The 20292-nt window shown below is 45.5% G+C and overlaps 1 long non-coding RNA gene across 2 annotated transcripts in view; it reads right to left on the minus strand.

The window, feature by feature from the left end:
• Positions 1 to 20292, minus strand: part of LOC132690317 (uncharacterized) — an 809984-nt gene that overhangs the window by 390986 nt on the left and 398706 nt on the right. For both annotated transcript variants that reach the window (XR_013552500.2, XR_009615340.3), the window contains one exon: positions 7846 to 7927. This is a non-coding gene — a long non-coding RNA (uncharacterized LOC132690317). The remainder of the gene's footprint in view (positions 1 to 7845; positions 7928 to 20292) is intronic.

Here is a 20292-nt window from a genome sequence, read left to right on the forward strand (position 1 = left end):
TGTCACTGGCACCATCAACCAGGCCTTGAATAAATTCTGTTGAGGGTCTCTAGATCCAATGTTGTGTAAACCCGGGCCCTTTTCTCCTACCACTCCCACACCTGCCCTTTTGTGCTCAACCTAAACTCACTCCTGGCTCTTCCCAAACCAGATCAGAGAGAACAATACAGAGGGAAGAGTCACAGGCCTAATTGCCCAGGAATAAAGTGTTGAGATGTTGAGCATGTCAGATATTTATTAGGAGTGCCCTGCAGATCAAAACCTGGGGAAGGGATGAGAACCGAGGTCAGTAGCAGAGCGAGACATTCAGTCGTACTGCAAACCCAATGGTAGTTTTGACTAACCTTGCAGAAAGCTCTAGAGTTAGAATTGACCCTTCAGCATTGTTTCTAGTGGAGCTAAAATACTTCACACTTCCACATCAACAATTTAATTAGATTGGCCACCTGACAGAGGGGGATCGATCTTAGGTGGGTGGCTTTCTGCACCAAAAGAGGGGACAGATGTCAAGGTTGTCTGCCAACAGTCCTCCAGCACCCAGGGAAGTAAACCCTCATTGAAGGGAACTTCAGAAGCACATGATAGCACCTACCACAGTGTAGTAAAGAGCTAGTCTAGCTCCGCCAAGGTGTAGAACCAGCACATGCTTCACACCCAAGTCAGCAACTCAGAGTAACCAACATATGAACTGGCCACATAATGTGGATTCCAAGAAGGGACACTGCCTGCCAACAGCCCCCTCCTCATCACTGTGTGCATGGGTCAACCCCTCCCGTGTCAGGAGCATGTGGGGCACTGCCCCCACTTCCCTGTCCAGCACTTCTAGGTCTCAACTGAGACTAGAGTTCGGTCCTGAATCCTCATCTGCTTTTAGGGGGCCATAATCCCTGGTCAGTCTCTTCCCAGTCCTTACTCGGGAGATTCATTCTGTTTCCATTCTGCCATAAGTGGATGGAACACAGGCAGCCATGCCTCTGCACCCACCTACCATTGATTTCCATCTATTCCCTATATTCACCTTCTCTACCGTGTCAATCCTTGTCAGATAACAAGGACTTCTTGGCCCCAAAGAGAGTTCCCTCCATCACACTGACAAGGAGCTCCTAACTGCCTGTGATAGCAGCAGGGTCAGGCTTCTAGTTCCCACTTCTGGCCATTTCCAAGTGCCCACATGGCAGGAGCTCATTTTAAGTAACAAACATCTTCATGACATACGTGACTAAAGATGAGGTTGCAAGAGATTCTGAGGGGGAACTCAGAGACAAGCCTGCAAAGTTAAGAATGAGCTACATTTATAATACCACTCAGGCCAAGGACATTAATTAGGGACTTAGAGAAATGGGGAAAGATGCATAGCCACAAATCTGTCAGCGACTGTCACTTCTTAGGCATTCTCCCATTCTGTCCATAAGCATTAACAGATATCTACTTTGGGCCACACTCGTACTGGTTTCTGGGGACACAAAGGTCAAGATGCTTGGATGAAAGTCTTATGTATACTTTCCCCCATGTTTCCACTTCACCTCCTAAAGGCTACATTTCCATCCACCTTCCTCACGTAGGGAAATGCCTTAGAGGGAACTCTGGTCCTCCTACCTTCTCACTCCTCCCTTCTTGTGCAAGGAGAATGTCTAATCCAATTGGCCAGCTTAGATTCAATGAGCTGCATTTGCCTAGTGGGCAGGGATACTGTCCCAAAGGCAGGCAACCCTTCTTTCATTTCCCTTTGCCATCCAGGCTCTAGTGCCATACATTCTCCTTCTCCTTCCTATCACTCTGTTGTGAACCCAGCAGGGCAGGACCCCTCTCAGGGGACAGACTCACCATTTTCCTTCTCTCTCTCCTTTACCCCACTCTTAACTTTTATGGTTGATGCAGGCAGGCATATAGTTCTATTTCACAAAGTTGAGAGTTTGGAGTCTACAAGTCATGCTTTTTTTTTCTTGGGATTTGTTCAAGTTTTCAGGTCCTCAAGTTTAAACATAGGGTAGCAAGTAGGAGATACCACTTGGCCCCAGGTTTAAGCCACAAGCTCCTACATAGTTTACTAGAGTCTCTAGGTTTGATGACTACTGGGTGTTGAACAACCGCTGTTAAAGTAGATAAAGGGATCCCCATTCAGCAATCAGTACCTTGTGTATATATTTTTAATGGTCAAATTTTGGGAAGAAGAGTGCAGGGCTTCTTTTGCTCCAAATCCCTAAGAAGACATAGTTTCTATTGTCCTGGAGTTGACTATCTAGTGGTTGAATAAAAAGAAATATTAGAAAAATACAGTAAAAAGATACCTAACCCAGCCTAAGGGAGTCATCAGTAAAAGTTCCTTTCAGAATAGGTGCAGAACAGAGACTTTAGTGATGAATAAAGTAAATAAAGGTCACGGAGCAAGAGCGAATCTAGTTCAGTCAGAAGAAACTGCGTTAGCAACTGTTTGGGGTCAGGTCGCGGCATGGTGTGAGGCAAGAGCCACAGGTAGCTAGCGCTGGTGTGTGAGAGCTTACGTCCAGTCAACTGAGCTCATGAGACCCTTGCAGCTTGTAAGGAGAACGTGCATATCTTATCCTCCGATTCATCTCTACATCCCTGAGGACATGCCAAAACATTAAGCCCATCTTGATTGACTCTCACATCTTGGAAAACAGACCAGACTTGAGCTTCCTTCAAAGTTCTGAGCAAGAAATAAATGCCAGTCAAGCCAGGACAATGCAATCCATGTACTGGAATGGCTTTGAGCCTCCCCACTCCCAGGAGAAGCTTCTATCTGTCTAACTGGTCTACCTGCATCAGTTTGACCCTCATTACTTTAGCCTTCAAACCAGCCACACTACAAATCCAAATGTAATGCCTCAATAACTCCCCAATGCTTTCAGGAGAAAGTCCAATTTCTTTATTATGATGTCACAGGTTGAATTCTTCCAGAAGAAGACCCTGAGACAAAGGTTAGCATACAGGAATGTATTAAGAAGCAGTCTTGGGATCAATCCATATGGAAGGGAAGGGATGGAAAGGGAGCAAGACTGAAAAGAAGCCTCTAATTCAGCCCTTCATTCAACCCCAAGAGAAGTTCTGAACCCAGAGGACTTTTCAGAGGTGAACCAAGTAGGGCAAAGTGACCAAGCCTTAAAACACACACGTCAACAAGTCTTGGATGCAGACTACCCTGGGGAAAGGGTCATGTCCTCAGACAAGGCAACTCAATCCAAGGCACATTCCTAAAACAAGCTGATAGCTGAGGGCTGTCTTGCCCACAGCATTTGCAGCAACTGGAGGAATAAGGCCATCAGACTTGAAAGGAGATCTAAGTGATACATCACAGCATCCAGTACGTATGGCATCCAATGATTTTTATATTCTTTTATGACCTACTATATTAGTTTTCTAGGGCTGCCATAACAAAGCACCACAGACTGGTGTCCTAAACAATAGAAATGTATTTTCTCACAGTTCTGGAGGCTTGAAAGTCTGAGATCAAGGTGCCAGAAGGACTGGTGTCCTTTTTTAGTTTGTAGATGGTCATCTTCTCCCTGTATCCTCACATGGTCTTCCTTGTGTGCCGGTGTCTGTGTCCTACCCTCCTCTTACAAGGACAGGAGTCACGTTGGATTTAGGGCCTATCCTAAATGACCTTATTTATTATTGTTTTAAGTTTATTTTATTTTGAGAGAGAGAGAATGTGTGTGGAAGGGGCTGAGAGAGAGAGAGGAAGAGAGAGAGAATCCCAAGTAGGTTCCACGCTGACAGTGCGGGGCTCAAACTCACAAACCATAAGATCATGATCTGAGCCAAAATCAACTGACTCAGTCACCCAGGTGCCCCCCTAATGACCTTATTTTAACTTCATTATCTCTTCCAAAAACTTATCTTCAAATACAGTCACATTCTGAGATACTGGGAGTTACGACTTTGACATGAATTTTGAGGAGACACAATGTGCCTGTAACACCTACCTACCTCTTATCATTTCCCCACTATCAGCCATTCTCCCCACCATCTCTAGTCAAGTCACATCAAACAGCTGCTTTTTTTCCCCCTGAATCTTATTCACTTACTTTCAAACAAGTTAAATCCCTAAGAGATACAACATCATATGGATTCAGTGTCTAATGGCCTCAGCGGGAAGGTTGCTTCAGAATTTAGCAGAAACCATGCTGCTGTTCCATGGAAGCAAGTTACCTTTCCCTGGATTGCTTGGACGTTAGTTTGCTGCCAGGGGTCACTTTTCCTGTACATGGAAATACACGTCTTGCCTACATAAAATTCAGTTTTATCTCAGGCATAAACACTTTCATTTTTGAGAAGAGCTACATGCTCCCTCTGGTTTAGAAGACCTTGCTTACAATCAGAAAAAAAAAAAAAAAAATGGCCTTGGGCCACAGCCTTGGAGACAAAATTGGCATTTTAGAAGTCATGATCCCAGTAGGCCTCCACGAGCTCCAAGATGAAAAAAACATTTTTTTGTAAAAAGAGCTACTGGCTGACTCTGGAACATGCCATGCTGGTCTAAACCTCTATGCTTTGCACAGGCTGTGCCTTCTGCCAGAAAAGCTCTCCCTACTTTGCCCCATGGGCACCTTTATATGACCTGTGTCTCCTTCAAGAGTCAGCTAATGTGCTCACCCCTCTCTGAAGACTTCCTCACAGTGACCTGCCTCATTAGGACCTTATCTCCCTTGCCCCGCGATGAGAGACAGTTGTCTCAGGATCTCTAGTGGGTGTGTAGCATGCATCTGTAAATGTGTGTCGTTTGAGTGTCTGGCTGATAGTTGGTGCGTTGAGTGATTTGGCAAGGATTGTGTAATGACCGTGGCTTCTATTTTTCTCAGTAGATCAGACACCAGTGTGGGTGTGGAGGAAGACAGAAGAATGGTCAGAGGGTGCAACGTTGCTGACTCTGAAGCTGGAGGAAGGGGACCGTGGGCTGAGGAAAGTGGACAGTCTCTAGAAGCCGGAAAAAGCAGGGAAAAGGGCTACCCACTAGAGCTTCCAGAAATGAATGCAGCCCTCCTGATTTTAGCCCAGTGGGCCTTCTTGCCTCCTGAACTGTAAGATAATAAATGTGTTGTTTTGAGCCACTCACTTTGTAGTAACTTGGTACAGCAGGGGAACACTGGCACACCATTCCAAACAGGCCTTTCCCACCCTTGCCCTCATGCTCTAGACCTACTTCATGTATGCTGCGGAGGGTAATCTAGGTGACCAACACTGGGGAATTTTCCTGACTCAACACCAGGGCTTCTGAAGACCCAGGAGAGCCCGATATTAATGCATTTGGGGAACTCTGTGAAGGTATGTTCTGTGTGGGCACCATGGTGGGAGCTATGTGATTATACGGGGTCAAATCTGCTCCAGCTTGCTCACAGACTAAAGGATAGATACGGTGACGCGTGCAGTGACCAAAAGCAGGTTCATAAGAGGGGCAGAAAGTGGGGCTAGCACTAAGGTTCCAGGAGAACGGTCACGGAACATCACAATGGTACCACTCTGCCCCCTCTCCACCCTCAGGTGTGCTCTTACAAAAATTAACAATCAAGGTGACAGTAAATCTTGGAAACACCGGAACACAGATTACAAATGGGAAAAAGCAGGACAGTATTGTCAGAGATGGCACAATCAGGACTCTGAAGGACCCATCAGGCAATAGGGAGCCATGACACATTCTGGAGAAGAGGATACAGTAAGGGTAGAGTGCGCAGGATAAGCATTGTGGGTGGCACAGACACAAAGCAGAAGGGGAACCTGGGGTGATTATCATGTTCAGCTCCGAAGCCAGATCACTGACTTTTCTTACCATTCCTAACACAATGAGTCTGACAGATCTGAAGTTGTTTTTTTAATTACCATTGACAATATTGTGAACTTCGTTCACTTAATCTCCATTAAAGTCATTGAGGATGATGCATGGACCTTTTAAGCTACTAAAAAAAAAGAAAAAAAAAACCCCTGAAAATAGATTCTCAAAACTTCCCTCTCCATAGCCCAACAGACCAGACCAACAAATACTGCTTAACATTAAAGGTAAATAACTAATGCATAAACATGGAGTAAACTGTACTCCCGTTCTCTATTAATTGCCTGACATATTAATGATATTTTAACAAACCATCTGTGACATTCTTGCAGCCCAGCCTCAAAAGGTAGGTGTTGGTATATAAATTAAAGGATAATAATAAATAAAACTGTAACGAATATCCATCTAGCTTCTCACATTTTTCATGGAATTTTCACATGCCTTATGTCACTGGACTTCATAAGCACTGTGTGGAGTTGCTCTTAATAGACACTTAGAAAGGTTGAAAGCCAGGAGCCGACCCCAGGTGGCAAAGCTCGAAATGCTTTGCTCTTTTCACAGAATCACAGCGTTTCTTATGTTTGAACAAATGGCACAACATGTGTGAGAAGAGACAGGACGTGAAGCCGGATGACAGAATATCCAAGCTGAAACACCCAGCAAGGCTAAGGCAGAACAGTGACTTCCCACAAAGCCAAAGCGAGAATGGGCCCCGCCAGACCCGATGACCTTATTCCAGGTCCAGAAGTCCTGAAATGGAAGCTGTCAGCGCAGAACAGGCCTGGATGATTCAGACATACTGGTTGCAGAGCAGTGGCCAGTAGGGAATGCGGGGTTTGTTTTGTTTTGTTTTATTTTTTTTTATATCCAGGGAAATGGCATTTCACTGTCACTTAAAATAAGTATGCGATTTGAAGGAGGAGGAATCAACAGATTGGGATGAAGCCATATGCCAGGCACTGCACTGGACTCTCAACAATATTCTCTTACTGATTTCTCATAAACACTGGGCCAAGTTGATACAAAAGCCCCATTGTACAGAAAAACAAACTGAGCATTGGATCCAAGAGTATAATACATTCCCTCATGGTCACAGAATGCCCCTATCATTTACAGGTTAAAAACCACTCATTGGTGACATCCAAAATATGATCTGATGTGCCACCTGCCTGCACAGATAGCACACGACGAGGATTAAATCCAAGCCCACCTGTCTCCCAAACACATTTCTGTGTCTGTTGAAGAATCCAATTAACAGGGGCTGAATAAACAGGCAAATCCAGACATTTCTACCATGCCATGCTATCCTCTTTGTGATGGGATAAACAGAGAGGAAAAAGGATGTAAATTACAAGATTTTTAAAGCAACCAAGAGGCATAAATGGACAAACGTAGTGAACAACCAGAGTATTCACAAAGAACACTCGCCTGGATCCAGACCGCGAGTGCATCTAGGATGGTTATTCTGAGGAAAGCAACCACACAATTTGAAAGGTGCCTGTGGCACTAACACCCCCTTGAAAACATGGCCCCACGGACACTATACGTCGGGGTCTGATGAAGGAATGTGGTGAGGAACACAGAGGCCACTCACTCTCCCCCATCAATGCACAATCCTGCTTAACAGCACTTTTCTTGTGGGTGACTCTCCCTCCTGGGACAGTAGTGACGTTCCAAGGTTGATCCCTCCAATTCTCCAGTTTCCACCACTAATGGCTGGGACTTGAATCCACTGCCAAGACCAGCTTCCAGTAGCCAGCCACGGAGCCAGAAACATGACAAATGTGCCCAGGATGAAGCTTATCAGCCTTTGAGGCACAGAGCTAGCTGACTTGGCCCATATGGGAAGGTGGTGGACCCAACGAGGGCAGAGAGATACTACAGCTGTCATGTGGGTATAGGCCAATGTTTCATGGAAGATTCAATTCCTGTTTTACCCTCTTCCTCTCCACCCAACCACCGCCATCATCCTGAGGGACATTAATGTGCAGAGCTGACTCAGCCAACTGCTATCATGGTGGTGTGAAAAGCGGCTGAGAATGGAAAAGACCCCCTACCTTCACGTCCCAGCCTCGAACAATGGCTCATTTGTGGCTCCTTCACCAATCTGTTTCTTCCCTCTCTGCCTCAGTCTCTTCCCTGTAAAGTAAGAATTTCCATGAGATTAAATGGGAAAAGCCACCTAAAGCATTTAGGGTTGTATTTAGTGTAATGTTAGTGACCATTTTTACCTCCCCATCAGCTGCCAGACCCTGGATCTTATGGTCACCACCCAGAAAGTTTCTGGCTTTGAAATCTTAAAAATCTAACATCTGACCACAGCCTAGGTATTCTCAGCTCTTTTAACCATCTACCATCTTTTGTCTGACCTTATCATGGTATCCCACTCTTTGAGTTCTCTATGCATATCAGCTCCCTGTTCCAGGCTTCTCTTAATCCCATGGCTCTAAACCATCATTTCATTAATTCTCTGGTTCCTTGCTCTATAGCTCCCCAGCCATACTTCCCATAAGTAGAACCACGGGGCAAAGCAGCCATCTGCTTCTGCTGCTGCCCTATCAGTTCCCATTTTATGCCGGGGATAATGACCCAGTGACGCCCTATGCCGGGTCCCATCCCAGCTGCAGCCTTAACACCCCTTGGGCCTCAGGCAACTCACCTCCATTGTTCTAAGTTGACCTGCTACATTCTCCCAAGCCCCAGCCCCACTTCGTTCCCCTGTCTCACAGAAGAGCACCTTGCTTCCTACTTCAGGTTGATCAGAGAGGGATTACATATAAACTCTCTGTTTTGTTTCATTACCCGCAAATTTGTAATGCTTTCCCTTTCTTCCTACCACATCCTCTTCCTCAGAGGAAGATGAGTGTGCTTCTTCCTTCCTCTGTACCATGTACCGCTCAGGAGTCTTGCCCATCAGTTATCACTTCTGTATTCTGCCCTGCCAGGTGACCCCCCAGCAAAGACTCCTTCCATCAGCATATAAATATGCTTGGACTTCCCATACCTCAAAAACAAAAGGAAAATCTCCCTTGACCCTCTACCTCCCTCCAGCTCCCTCACACAGACATGCTCCTTCAAAGCACTGTCTATACTTGTAGTCTCTGCTCCTTTACCTTCCACTAGCTGTACAGACCATTTTCCAAGATATTTCTCTAAGAAGGTCAAGAACAAACACGGAGCTTCACCTGACTCCCTTCTCTTCCTCACTTCTCCTATCGAAGAATCTAAAAGTTCCATCAACTCTGATGCTCCATGCATAGCAGCTTTTAATTCTGTTCCATCTCTCCATTCAACGTATCCCAACCTTCCAAACTCATCCAAAGACATCTAAATCACACTTCTCTGCGATCTGGCCTCTACTCCATGCCAAAGAGGGAAAAGAGGGAAAGGAGGAATGTTTCTCTCCTTGCTCAGCGTCCTGAAGTGGTTCCCACTATATTGCAGGCAGATCTGCTCCCTTCTGCATGATGTACAAGGAAGGTTCTTAAGATCTGGGTGTAGTGCATGTGGCCACCATAAGGGCTAACTGAAGTATGGAGACTATAGATCTAAGTGTACTTCTTTTACAAAATGCTTTCAGTAGGACATTAAAAGCGTTTCAAAACTTTCAGAGGAAACTCATTAAATGTTGGCATTTCACAGAAAATTCATCAAATACTGGAATGCTTTTATGACCTAATGTCCTTAGGAACAGATTTTATATGGTTATTTCTTGAGATGTTTCTCAATGCAGAAGGTACCACTCAACAAAGATGCTGTGAGAGGGGACTTTCATATGACCCAGATGTTATCTCACGTGACATCTGCAAATGCAAGATCAAAACGTCCTTCCTCCTGACCACAGCAAATCCAACTATGCATTCCAACCGTCAACCCTAAGATTCCAGCATTCTGACTGAGGCAGCTATTTCTATGCTTCTTCCCAGATGAGGACCCTGAAATTCCAAAATGAAAGGGAACTCTCTTCAAGTCCCACTTCCAGTGTCCATAGCTGAGTTGGGACCAAAACCTGGTGGTCTCTTGCCACTGTGGTGTGGGGGTGTCTGCCCACAGGTGCTGAAAGTCCACATGGTCCAGTGTGAGAGGCCCCTTAGTTGTTAACAGTGTGTTGTTAGCACAGAGGCTGTGATCAGTAAGAAGGTCTAGGGGCCACAAGCAACCACACAGTCGGAGGAGGAGGAGGAGGAGGAGGAGGAGGAGGAGGAGGAGGGAAAGGAAGAGGGGAGGACTCCAAGGGGAGGAGTAGGGATGGCATACACGCAGCCACAATGGATGAAGCATGAGATGAAGGGGAAAGAGGACACACTGAGCCTGAGCTTGGCCCCACAGGAGACCCCCTCGGGAGACTGAGTACCGTGTTGCCTGCTCTGACTTGAGAAGCACTGAGTAGCCTCTCTGAGTCAGACCGTATTTTCATCAAGGCCTTCAGTCCAGCCCTAGAACACCAAGCAGAAGACAGTCAGATAATCACTCTGCTGTTTGATTTTTTTTCCCTCCCACCAGTAGGCAATTATGCATCACTCCAGGCTTCTGGTAGCACAGTCAGTTCCACACTGAATGGCTCCCAACATCCAAGTCAGATGCACAGTGCCATTGACATGGCTGGTACAGCCTGCAACCCAGCATAGACCAGCCTCCCTTGAGTATGCACACACACACACGCACGCACGCACGCACACACACACATACATGCACGCACAAATACACAAGCATTGGTCTCAGAGTCAGTGAATGACCAGCTTCTCCGCCCAGTTGGCCAACTTCAAACCAAGGAATCAGCGTCAGTCCTGCTTTCAAAGCAGCCCATGGAGCCAAGTCTGTCTAATCTCCATGATATGTCTCCCTCTTCCTAGTCCCCACACTCCTCACCTGGCTCCAAACCTCTTGATCCTAAACTTGGATTAGGTCTCCCTAATCCCTATCTTCCCTTCCACATAACCTACATAAAATAGAAACACATAACTCCTCTGATTAACTTCCTTCAGTTCCATTGTCCCTAATAAAGTTCAACCTCCCCATTGTTCACAACAATGAATCCCAGCCCTTCACCTTGCTAAGCATTGAACACCAATCATTCATTAATTCATCTACTCAACAACTATTTATTATCTACGCCATGCCAGGCATTGTTCTAGGCACTTTGGATAAATCCAAAGCAATGACTCCTGTCTTCACAGAGCTTACATTCTAGTTGATGAAGAAAGCAGTAAGTAATATCCATAATAAGTATGTAAATTACATAGTATGTTAGAAGGTGGTAAATGCTATGGAAAAAATAAGATGGAAGACAGAGAGAGGAGGTCGGGCATGCTGGGGGTAGGGTGGAAGGCTTTTAAGTATAAACTTGGTGGTCAGAATCATCCTGAGAAAATGACACTGGAGTAAAGACTTGAAGGAGGTGGTGTTGTAAATCTATTCTATTCTAGGAAAGACTATTCGGTGTTGTAAGTCTATTCTATTCTAGGAAAGATTATTCTAGGCAATGGGAGGAGCCAGTGCAAAGGCCCTGAGGTTCCTGGGAAATAGCATGGAGGCCAGTGTGGACAAAAGAAAGTTAACAAGAGGGAGAGGCATGAGAAATGCCATCAGAGGGGATAAGGAGGCCAGATCATGCTCCTCTCTCACTCCCTACCCTGCGACTCATGAGTCTCCCCCCTAACACCTGTCACTGTTGCAATTCCCCAGCAGGTTGGGTGTCCTCATGTCCCAGCACCTGTGCTTATGTTCTGACACCATGTTGCCTGATCACCAACTCTTCTGCCCAACACAGAGCTCTGACCATCCGTTTCCCAATCCTCCCATTTTCCTTGACCATAAAGCTATTATAGCATTAAAAACTGAAATGCAGTTACCCAGCTCCTGGTCTCTATCACCCCCTGGACCGAGCTACTTCAGGAAATGAATCCCATCATCCCTGTCCTCTCTTTTTCCCTAAGAATCACATGGCTACAGAGACGCTGGATAAAAAGAGAACAGGCAGCAAAGCATAGGAGAAAGGGAAGTTGGAAAATAGTGCTGAGGATTGAGATTATCTTGGTCAAACACACACCTGACCTCATTGAAACTCAGTTTCCCTGTCTGTAAAATGAACATAACAATTGTGGCTCCACCTACCTTCCAGAGTTATTCTATAGGTAAAAGGAGACTAGATAGGGACACAGCTTATGGAGAGGGGCTAACCAACTGCAAAGGGTTATCATTATTGTTCCATTGCTGTTACCTAGCAAATCCTTTGTGCTAGATAAAAAGATGCCTCTGGTTCCAAACATGTCCCAGTTATGTGCTTTGGTTCCAGGAGAGGCAATGTTGGAGTAAAGATTATCTTGTGTCACATGTGATTTCTTTGCAAAATGGGGCACAGGGAGCCTGACTCCCTGTGGAGAAGAGCCTCCCGGGCAATGAATTAGGAGGGTCCTCCGAATGATCCATCCACGCTCTGTTCAGCAGGTCCAGCAGGCACTGACTGCCTGAACCACACCTGCCGTGGGAACGCCAGCTGCCCCTCCCCCAACCCATCCCCACCCCCACAAGTTGTCAAAAAGGCACCGTGACAGATAGAGCTCCCACATGCCACAAGGTAAGTGTTTAAATCTTTTATAAGACAGTCAATGGCCTTTATAAACCCTCAGACAAGAATTACACTGTGTCTGAGATGGGGCTGAAAGTCAATGGGAAATTGATTCTGTCTAGCTGGTGCTGTTTCAAGGAGGAGGCTTGCTGGGTGCCTTTGGGACCAAACGTGCCATCTCCCATGTGCCCTGGGGTGTAGCGTGTCACATGCTGTGAATACAGAGACACTGGGGCCCGTTTCCTGGCAGAGGCCCCAGGGAGCTGTGACTTCCAACCACAGGAAGACCCTGGAGGGCATCGACCAGCACCAGGGATAGTTATGAACTGTGTTTACCTTCCCAAGAATTGATGCCAGACCAATCATGCCACTGCCTGCATCCCAGGTGGAGAAGCCAGAAGATGATAAACGGCCATTGATCTGGGGGCAACCAGGGGGGTGAGGCATACCTACAATTACTCTCCTTTGCTAATGACCCCATTAGCCATTGGATCAAACACAGTTAGAGGCTGTGATGACGCTGGGGTTATTTTTCTGCCAATACCCATTGGCCTGATGCATACTGTCCTTCCAGGGGTGCCAGAGGGGGCAACGGGACCCCCGGTTTGGGACTTGGGAGCCCCAGGGTCCCGGTGTGCCTACTTTCTCTGCAGCACAGGCCTGGTCATGACAAGGATGGCTCTGGGTCACAAGTGAGTGGATAGACCTTGGCAGGTAAACCAAACAACGCCCATCCTGGCAGGCAGCGGGGGCAGTGGGAAAAGCACCCACTGGGGAATCAGGCAAAGGTGGAGAGTGAAACCTGGCCATGCGATTAACCAACCAAGTGACCTCATGGAAACCCCTTTCCTGCCCGGGGCCAGGCCAAGTATAACTCGGGGATGAGACTTAGTCTGTCTGCCAGGACTGCTCGGAGAATAAAATGTGACAGCACAGGCCACATGCAGGGCACAGAGCAGGCACTCAGTGCTTCTCAGCTCTGCTCACCATCCAGTGCTGAACCCAAAACTCGAGGAGCAGGTGGAGCTCTCCCCTGGAAGTGGATGGACCGGAATCACACAATAAAAAAGGTAACGTGATCCCAAGTACTGACCACATGTAAACACTGGAACCAGCGCTTGCTGTACATCACCTTGACCCTTCTTTGTCCCCATTTTATAGATAAGGACACTGGGGCCCAAGGAGTTTCAGGAGGTCAGTTCATCCAACAAGAGCAAATGTTGAGGATGTGATTACTAAGGGCCTACTCTGCACCAGGCAGCCTCCAGGGGACCCGGTGATGACGCTGAGCGAGACAGAGGCTGCTCTGAGGTCAGGCGTCGGCAAAGCCCAGGCTAGAATCAAGGTCTCCTGCCATCAAGCGCGGGATCCTTCTCTGTCCCCTGCCATTTCTCCCACTAGAAGGGACTCCTCAGAGGATCACTGTGCGCCCCAGCTCAAAGCGTCCTTGACATTTGTCCCGACTCCCCAGCCAGCTTTACAAACGAGGTCGTGTTTTCCAAGGCCACGCAGCGAGGGGGAGAGGAGCTGTGATCTTGAAATGAGACTGGTTGCAGCTCCGCGTCAGGGCTCCCCTCTTCATCAGCTGCCCGTTTCCCAGAATGCAGCACTTCCTGCCTGTAAGAAGCCAGCAGTCCACAGTGTGCCATGGACCCTGGGAGGTGGGCAGAAGGAGAGGGTCTCTGTGCGCATGAACCATTCACAAATATTTACATAGCCTGCAAGAGAAACCACCCTGTCGGGCTGAGAATAAGGGGCGGAATGAAATGGCATCCTAGCATCCCTGCTCCTCTGTCTCTGGTTAAGTCATACCATTGGTACTAGATGGTCAGGTATCTTTGAACTGAAAGGAGTTTTATTTGAAAACTCTTCAGGGTGCCAGAGCAACCGTCTTTTTCCACATCAGTAGTCTACCCAAGGCAGGCTCGGCAAAGAAGAACAAATATGACCGTCTGCCGCGGAGGGGCGGGGCGGGGGGCAGAGTGGTGGTGGGATTAGTAAGGATGAGGTCAGCCAGGAAAGGACGGCAAAGAACAGCCCCCCTGTTGTCAGACAGAGTCACAAATAAACACTTGCTGGCAGCTGGAAATTCAGCTCTTAAACCCTGCAAAATGAGAAAAACCAGTCACGGTCAGAAAGGGTATATTGTCTGATGGGGTGAGACAGCACAGAGTGGGATTCAGACCAAGAGCCACTGAGCCATTCCGATGAGGCTCAGCCTTTCCTACCTAGAAAGTGGGCAGAAAGCAAACACCCAAGTGCTTAGAGGTGATGTTTCCATGCTGCCATACAATTGAAAAATCCAGCATTTTTATGTCTATTCATCTATCAGGCAACTGTCGAACACAAACTGCATACCAGCACCATGCCAGGCTCTGGGGACTCAGCTATCAGTCTTCCTCTCCACCTTTATGGAATTTAAAATTTAGCAAGGAAAACAAACACAGGAAAATGCAATTACATGAGGGATGTTAGTGGTGGCCTGTGTGCCCAAGAGGCCAAGGAAGGAGGGAGTGGGGAGCTGTGGAGATGGCGGTGGAGGGTCGAAGGGGCTGGAGAAGTGACTAGCACGGTAGGGAAACTGATTACATACAGAGGAGTTAGACAAATAAAGAACTAAACTGAGGCTAATGGGAGCCAGATCTCTGATGGTCAGAGAAGGATTTATAAAGATGGAAATGGAGGTTAGAATGGGAGACATTGAGGCAGTGGATTAGAAATAAAGGTACTGGGGGCGCCTGGGTGGCTCAGTCGGTTGAGCGCCCAACTTCGGCTCAGGTCATGATCTCACAGTTCATGGGTTCGAACCCTGCATCAGGCTCTGTGCTGACTGCTTGCTCAGAGCCTGGAGCCTGCCTCAGATTCTATGTCTCCTACTCTTTCTGCCCCTCCCCCGCTCACACTTTGTCTCACTCTGTTTCTCAAAAATAAATGAATATTAAAAAAAATTTTTAAAAAAAGAAATAAAGGTATTGGTATGAACTGAATTTTAGAAATTATATATGGAAATAGATATGAAAATCTATATAGATAAGCGACTATCAACCAGGAGTGATTTTGTCCCTTATGGACAATGGCAATGTCAGGAGACACTTGGGGTTGTAACAGCTGGAGGAAGGGGTGCCTACTGGCATGTAATAGGCACAGACATCCTACAATACACAGAACACTGTTCCCAACCAAGAATTCTCCAACACCAAATTTCAATAGTGCTGTGGCCCAGAAACCCTAATATAGATGTGTGTGTGTGCATGTAAGCACATGTGGATGGATGAATGGATGGATAGATAGTTCGAGACAGATAAAAATAGATGTATTTGTTTGTATGTGTACGTATTATATATATGTATATAATAATATAATATATATCACACACATATATGCATACATAGATTTCCTAGCTAAGTTGCCTAAGTGGACCAGGAGCAATGACACTCCAGTGGCTATGAATACATCCATTACCCAGAGCTTGGTTTCTAAATACCATTGTCTACTAAAAGGAACCAAATTTCCCCTGGAGAAATAACTAATTTCAGAGGTGGCACAGAAAAAGTATAATGGGAGCTTGGAAAATGTTTCTGTGCCAGAAAGTAGAGAAGTGCCCAAAGAATTATGGGAATATGTTCAAAAGCGCAAAAGGAGCCAGATTCAAGAACCTCCCACCAGCTAAACCTGAGACAATGTGAACATCAGAATAAATCAGAATAAAATATGAATAAAATATGAATCTATGCATTCATATGAATAACTAGTTAAAGAACAAATAAATGAGGGAGAAAGGGGAACTCTTCCTTACAGTAGAATAACTAAAAAATGTAGGAAAATTGTGAAAATAGAAAATCACCATTTGACAACCATCATAGTGGTGGCTAACTCAGCAGGAGGCATCAATAGAAGCCAAGGCTAGCGGGCAGAGGTTTGATGAGGTAAAGAATATTGACAGCCTTTCAGAGAATCTCCCCACAAAAATGCCTTTAAATCATACATAGAAACTGGTGACTTTATGGTAGAGAAACTTGGCATATACCAACTTGACCAGGTGATCAAAATTGGCATGAAAGGACAGGATAGATTGGCATCGGTGTGGTCCATTGAGAAAACACAGCATCATTTCCATGGCATTAAGGACAAGATATGGAATGGTTCCAGATTGAAGAAGACTAACGTATACGAACAATTCACCACGGTGGACTGAACCAGAAAGGAGGATGATATACTGATGGGGAAGTTGGGGAAATCTGAATAGAGGTGGGTAACAGCCCTCTTTCAGTGTTGATTTCCTGAATTAAATGGTTGTCCTGGGGTGATTAGACAGTTTTCTTGTTTTAAGGAAACGTATACTGGCGTTTTGGAGGAAGGTGGACAATGGTATATACAATTGTATATTGCTCTCAAATGACTCAGAAATGAATAAATTGGTATTAAATATGCACATACATGTACACAAATACAGAGGGAGAACAACAGCAAGAGAGAGAAAAGGTGAGGAGTGGAACAAATGAGGTAAAAAGGTTAAAAATTCATGACTTATAGGGAATTCAAAATTATTTTTAAAAAGAATATAAAAATATGTAAACTATTGTTTACATATATTGCTATATGCGTACTATATAAACTATTGTGTCAATTACAAAATTATAATCATACAGTAGGATATCCACATAATATACATGCAACCCACCATGCACACACACATGAAAAATATGAAGGAAATGTACAAATATGTTACTGATGGTTATCTCTGAATGATTAAATTGTCAGAAATTTTTATCTTTTTTAAATGTCTCTCCATATGGTCCAAAATTTCTCCTGTGAACATACATTGTCTACTGCTTTACAATTGGAAAATAGCATTGTGTGTGTCATCAAATAATTTGACAAAAAGAAATAACGAACTTGATTTCTGAGGACATTTTTCCTCAACACTGGCCACCCAGTCAGCCACTCGCGGAACTACCTGGAGGCTGCTCAGTGAACACCCTGGGGTTGAATGAGGCAGAAAGAGCACAAAAAAGAAGTCTGGCATCTCTGGACTGTGCTGTGGTCCTGCCCATCGGTCAGGCCTCCTTCATCTGGGTAATAGGATTCATGGTCTATCCCTTGAAGCATCATCAAGACTCAGAGACTTGAGATGTTGACATTTTTCACCCGTAAGGTGCTTATGCATGGGAGGTAATATGAAGACACAGGTAAAGAGATCATCACTCTAGTAGTTAATTACTACCGTCACTGGGCAAGCCCTCTCCCACCTTTAACTTCATTCTCAATACCACTATCAGTAAGCATCCCATTCTACAGATGAAGAAACGAATGCACAAAAACATTAACACTCATTTGTCTAACGTCATCCTTGCAAGTGACAGAATCAGGATTCATACTTGGCGCTGACCGTAAAACACACGAGCCATCCACCTCCACTACCCCCACGATGCCTGCCTTCCCTTGGCACAAGAACGGTCACCTAACCCTAAGATGCCCTCGAGGCAGAAAAACAGAAAGCAACTTTAAGTAGATTGGATATTTCTGAAACTCTCCAGTCTTGGTGACAGTTGCCATACCAGGCTTTTCTCTGACCAGGAAGACAGCTTCTGGGCACCTCTTTATATGCCCTCCATGTGTTCCAGCATGCTGTTCCGGGTCCAACAGTGGCGTTTAGTAAAGGCCCCTCCACTTCAAGGCTGCCTTTCTTGGTCATGACAACCCACAATTAAAAAGAAATACCGAAGCAGATGAGGAAACATCCCAGTGACAGTTCCCGGAGTCTGGCATCCCACCTGATAACTCCTGGGTCACAGGGAGGAAGTCACGTTGCGTCCGGGAAGCCAGCTGTGTGAGTGGTCACTTCTTTCGGGACCGGCAACACACAGGTTATTCCCGGGGACCACTGACTCCATAGTTTCCTTATCTTATTTGATGTTTTTAATTGTCCTTATTTCTACAAACAAACCTTCAGAGGCTACACACGAAATGAAAAGCCATTTGTTTCCACCTGTTAAGCTGCTTAATTTCTTCCAGGAGGAGATCTTCCCTTTGACTTTTGCAACTGTGGAAATATTGTGAAGACCCAAAGTATATGCAAAAGATCAATAGGTCTTCTAAAATGAAGGATTCTACTTCAGAGCGTGACTGTCCTAGCTGAGCCTCGGCTGGTTTTATTCTATTGTGTCTTCTCTTAAAATTGATGTGAGAGGCAAACAAAAATACTGCAAGAATTAGAATCAGATAACATCGGCACTTCTGGGGACATGAAAGGCAACAGAATCCAACAAGGTCATTTGAAAAAGGAGAAACCAAGTCCTACACAGTCGATGCACCTCACTCAGTGTCACATAGCCACTCTGTGGTCCAGCTGGGATTCTAAGTCGTGAGCCCCGAACAATCAGTATTCAGAATGTCTCAGACGGAAATTATCTACATTAAAGGGTTTGCAGCCACTAGCCTACAAGCTCACCGAGGGCAGGCACTGTGCCTCATCCGGGGGCTTAGCCAGCAGATGGCACTTATAGGTATCCAGCAGGCATTTTTTACGCAAAGAAATGAATGATTTCTAATATCATTTTAGCGGAATTCTAAGAACACTTACAAAAGCATCTATTTTAAAACATTTTTATTTGCATTTAAAATGAAGTTCTATATGGCCAAGCCCAGACGGGTCTCATGCTCATGTTTACTAAACAAAAGATGACTGGTGCTGTGATCATTAATCAGTTGGCATTGACTGAAGCTCTTAATGAAATGAGGCATGAACTGTTTGAGAAAGCAATTGAAAGCCATCATACATGCCATGAATCATCTCTCGAATGCACATTTATTAAATCAGAATTCATAACTTTGATATTTTATCTAACAGGTTTGTTACCCTTTCGAGACTCTATTGGTGAATAAAAAGACAGATGTTTCCAGAGCTAAATTGGAGGAGGGATGAGGGAGGGAGAAACCAGCCAGACATCAATTAAAGGCAACAGGCAGCAAAATACCATTACCCAATGTCTGGGTTTTGCACTATCGTCTTGAAAGAAAGTTCAAAGAAACCTTGGCAAATGAACAGATACGGAAGCAGGATGCAACACTGAAGGTTTCAGGGGTCTGCCTGGTAGCAGGCAGATGTTGTGATGGATCCAGAGGTGGTGACTGTTTGGGGTTGCGGAGTTGATTGTCATCAAGGGAAACGTCAGTGAAACAAAAGTCAGACTAATGCAAAACCCTATTTTTACTTCCTGAGGGTGCCAGGGAGCTGGAGGGGAATCAGAATCCTCTCCCATTTCCAGGATCTTCAAAGACACCTGCTTCTTTTAGTTGAAGCAAATATATATCACATCAGTGTCACATCCCACGACTATTGTCCCAGGCATCTCTTTTGGATGATCCAATAAAAGTGGATTGAGAGGCGTGTGAAGATGTTTAGCTCTTTTGACTGCTGTCGGCAGTAAATTGGTGGATCAAGGTGACATGGTCCCCCACAGCTCACAATTGCCACACTTCTTAGAGTCTCCTCTTCATAAAAGCAGAGCTGGAATCCTTATAGGCAGCGCTCTGGCGCTTTTGTGTAAAGGAGACCTTCCTTTTTAACTGCTTTGACACAACGTGGCCATTCTCCTTCAAAGCCTCTCAGACCCACCCCTTCGCCAGCCAGAATCATGGTCCAGCCACTGAGTTACATGCCCCAGGAACGTTCTGGTACTTTCTTCGCACAGAACAACACACATCTAAATAACAGCTTTTCTCCGCTGTAATCTGATTAGATGGCCGTAAGTAGGATGATCCCAGGGATAAACTTGAACATTGACACATCTACCAAAAATAACCACCTGGGTCATCATATGCAGTGGCAGTGGCTTCTCCCTTTTATCTATGTTAAGCAAAGAACATTCAGTTCTAAAACCAAAAGCATGGAGAACATGCACCCGATTTGAGGAAGGCAAAAGCCGCCAATGAG

This window comes from Panthera onca, chromosome E2 (genome assembly GCF_046562875.1).
Source record: "Panthera onca isolate mPanOnc1 chromosome E2, mPanOnc1 haplotype 2, whole genome shotgun sequence".
Taxonomy (NCBI): domain Eukaryota; kingdom Metazoa; phylum Chordata; class Mammalia; order Carnivora; family Felidae; genus Panthera; species Panthera onca.